General features: G+C 42.6%; 1 long non-coding RNA gene across 1 annotated transcript; it reads left to right on the top strand.

Moving 5' to 3' along the window:
* Positions 1-418: 418 nt before the first annotated feature.
* On the top strand, positions 419-3,412 carry LOC110486960 (uncharacterized). The gene is made up of 3 exons (XR_016485437.1): positions 419-463; positions 707-985; positions 1,797-3,412. It is a non-coding gene; the product is annotated as an uncharacterized LOC110486960 (long non-coding RNA).
* Positions 3,413-4,100: the final 688 nt, after the last annotated feature.

The following is a 4,100-nucleotide window of genomic DNA, read 5'->3' as shown; positions in this document are numbered from 1 at the left end:
AAACTGTATACAGCACACTGTACACCCCTCACCCCCTTCTTATTTAAACTGTATACAACACACTGTACACCCCTCACCCCCGTTCTTATTTAAACTGTATACAACACACTGTACACCCCTCACCCCTACTTATTTAAACTGTATACAGCACACTGTACACCCCTCACCCCTACTTATTTAAACTGTATACAACACACTGTACACCCCTCACCCCCTACTTATTTAAACTGTATACAACACACTGTACACCCCTCACCCCCTACTTATTTAAACTGTATACAACACACTGTACACCCCTCACCCCCTACTTATTTAAACTGTATTCAACACACTGTACACCCCTCACCACCTACACATTTCAACTGTATTCAACACACAGGATAAAATAAATGTGATTTGATTTTCTTCTCCACAACTTCAGATTTTGAACCACCTCAAGTCAGTCCGATCAACCCTCATCCTGGTAGGGTTTTGTTTTGTTTCTCATTGTCTATGGCTACATGTCTGATATGGAATGTGTTTGAGTCTTGTCTTGCACAAAATGATGTACATCATCAAGTGATCAGTCTTGTTAAGAGAGACACATTCAGGTCATCAAATATGTTTTGTTGTATTTAGTGGCTTGTTTTGTAGAACACATTTGTTCTTATGGGTTTTAGTTCATCATGGCTCTAATAATATAACCATTTTCTGACATGAATCTCAGGTGCTGAGCCTGTACTGAAGCAGCTCTCGGGGGAAGCGTTTGTGGATAAGCATATGGCTGATCTCATTCAGAGGGTCAAGATGGTGCTGCATGTAGCAGATGACCTGCTTGTGGAGGAGATGATACCAGATGAATTGCACTCAAGACTCCTTATGGCTGGGACCAGTCAGGAACAAATGAGACTAATGTCGGATGCTTTACAAGCAGGAGGAACAAGAGTGAAATCTGCCTTCTACAAAGCTCTCCTTAACCATGAACCTCGTCTTGTCCAGGACCTGGGTAAGATCGAACTCCTCTGATCCCCTGTAGCTCAGTTGGTAGAACATGGTGCTTGCAATGCCAGGATAATGGGTTCACTTCCCATGACCACCCATATGTAAAAATATATGCAGAAATATATGTAGTCCCTTTGGATAAAAGCATCTGATGAATGTCATATCATGTATTATTATTGCTCTCCCACTATGAGTAGCTGAAACATGGAGGGACATTAGTACAGCCCCTGTAACTTGCAAAGTTTCCCAAAACAACCATCATATTTCATATAGACGGCCCTCACTTAGGGCTTGTACAGACATGAACTATTCGTCTGTCCATCAGATATTCAACTCATTTCATCGTGTTATCGATATTGCAGCATTGTGTGCATGGCATTCCCCCCATTATTTTATTGCATAAATAATCACTGCCCTCTTACAGACATCATACAGTATATTTAAAGATCAGTTTCCAGATAATTCCTGCTATAATGTTGTAAGTTATTTTTGCAGAGTCCAGTGCAGTTTTGTGGACAGAGCGTGTGTATGTGTGTATTCAGTGTGTATTCTCATAGTGTGTATTCTCATAGTGTGTATTCAGTGTGTATTCTCATAGTGTGTATTCTCATAGTGTGTATTCTCATAGTGTGTATTCAGTGTGTATTCTCATAGTGTGTATTCTCATAGTGTGTATTCAGTGTGTATTCTCATAGTGTGTATTCTCATAGTGTGTATTCAGTGTGTATTCTCATAGTGTGTATTCTTATGTATTTTGATGGGAAGTATGTACATTTACAGTAACATTTCTAATTCCATTCTTCTACCAATGGCAGCAGCAGCTTCCCACTAATGAATGTGATGACCTGGGTTGGTCCTCGACCGCTGGACAAAGGGCAGCAAGCGGTCCCTCTTCCAGAGCAGGATGTCAGAATACTACTGTCACTAGGCTCCTAATCTGAATTGGAGTGTTGGGAGATAAGACCGACAGCAAGCGGTCCCTCTTCCAGAGCAGGATGTCAGAATACTACAGTCACTATAATCCCAATCTGAGTGTTGGGAGATAAGACTGACAGCAAGTGGTCCCTCTTCCAGAGCAGGATGTCAGAATACTACAGTCACTAGGCTCCTAATCTGAATTGGAGTGTTGGGAGATAAGACTGACAGCAAGTGGTCCCTCTTCCAGAGCAGGATGTCAGAATACTACAGTCACTATAATCCCAATCTGCATCGGAGTGTTGGGAGATAAGACTGACAGCAAGCGGTCCCTCTTCCAGAGCAGGATGTCAGAATACTAGTCACTATAATCCCAATCTGCATCGGAGTGTTGGGAGATAAGACCGACAGCAAGTGGTCCCTCTTCCAGAGCAGGATGTCAGAATACTACAGTCACTATAATCCCAATCTGAGTGTTGGGAGATAAGACTGACAGCAAGTCTATGATGATTTAAAGTTAAAGATGTTATGGTCTTGTGTTTGTGCTAACATTCCACTACTTGACACTTCTTGTCTTGCCAAACAGTCTGGCATGACAAAATCAATCAAAATCAAAAATAAATGTATTCATCACGCGCACAGAATACACTGTGTGTAAATTAATGAGTGTGGGTGTGCGTGCGTCTGTGTGGGTGGGAATGTGTGGAGTGCTGTGTGTAGACAGCCAGTGATTGCAGGTAGACAGTCATTGATAAGCTGTTCAGCAGTTTTAATGCTTCAGAGCTCAACCCCAGTGATGAACTGTGCAGACTTCACCACCACCCAGTCTTGTGGTGGAGAGCTGCCGTACCAGGCGGTGATACAGCCAGTCAGTATGCAGCTCAATGATACATCTGTAGAAACTGGTGGCAAGTCTTTTCAGCCACCTGAGAAAGGACAGGCGCTGGCGTGCCTTCTTGATAAATGCACCAAGGAGTGGCAAGGAGTGGAATGTTACCACAAACACACCAGATTCCTTCAGGCTAGTAGTGTGTCCTAGTGTTTACAGTAATTTGTAACTGTTAATTTTTAAATGCCTTTTGTCTTTGTAATTACATTCTTTCTCTGTAATTGGGTGGTGCATTTCCTCATTTCTCTCATCTACTTCTATTAATGTAGTGATTATAAATTACTATTTTAATGTTGAAATGTTGACATTTAACACCATTCAGTTTGTACAAATGTGTTGAACAAGAGGGGTGCAGAGTCATGTTATTAATAGTCAGATTGTATGTTTCTGACGGGCTACTCTGTTCTCTGGTGGTACTGTATTCCACACAGGTCCAGCCACCACAGAGATAGAAGGAAAATACTTATCATAGAGGTTCAACTTTAACCTTGTGATGGTCCAGTTGTTGCTGTTTACCACAGTTTCCATTCTATTTCTCTGAAATGTTGCCTTACTCTACATATGGAATAGCAAGCCTGTATGGAAACGGTGTAGTCAGAACAATAAATGCAGTTTTGAGTGTTGTCATATATTTTCTGTTTAATTAATTGGTCTGAATTTTCATATCTTATCAAAAGTCCTTTATTACACAGATGTTTACTAAGTTTTTTCTGCTTTTGAATGGAGGCATATTATTTGAGCTACTACAGTTTGTTAATAAGGTGTACGTCTCTGAGGAGCACGTCTCTGTCATGGAGCACGTCTCTGTCATGGAGCACGTCTCTGTTATGGAGCACGTCTCTGTCATGGAGCACGTCTCTGTTATGGAGCACGTCTCTGTCATGGAGCACGTCTCTGTCATGGAGCACACCTCTGTCATGGAGCACGCCTCTGTCATGGAGCACGCCTCTGTCATGGAGCACGCCTCTGTCATGGAGCACGCCTCTGTCATGGAGCACGTCTCTGTCATGGAGCACGTCTCTGTCATGGAGCACGTCTCCAGTGAAAAATACATTTATACATTAAGACCTGGGACCATGCCTCAGGACTACCTGGCCTAATGACTCCTTGCTGTCGCTAGTCCACCTGGTCATGCTGCTGCTCCAGTTTCAACTGTTCTGCCTGCACCTATGGAACCCTGACCTGTTCACCGGACATGCTACCTTGTCCCGGACCTGATATTTACTCCGGAGGTGCTGACCTGTTGCACCTTCTACAACGACTGTGATTATTATTATTTGACCCTGCTGGTCATCTATCAACGTTTGACCATCTT

The sequence above is a fragment of the Oncorhynchus mykiss genome, chromosome 12 (genome assembly GCF_057628025.1).
Source record: "Oncorhynchus mykiss isolate SJ-2025 chromosome 12, ASM5762802v1, whole genome shotgun sequence".
Classification (NCBI taxonomy): Eukaryota; Metazoa; Chordata; class Actinopteri; order Salmoniformes; family Salmonidae; genus Oncorhynchus; species Oncorhynchus mykiss.
This window is presented reverse-complemented; position numbering and strand designations above follow the sequence as displayed.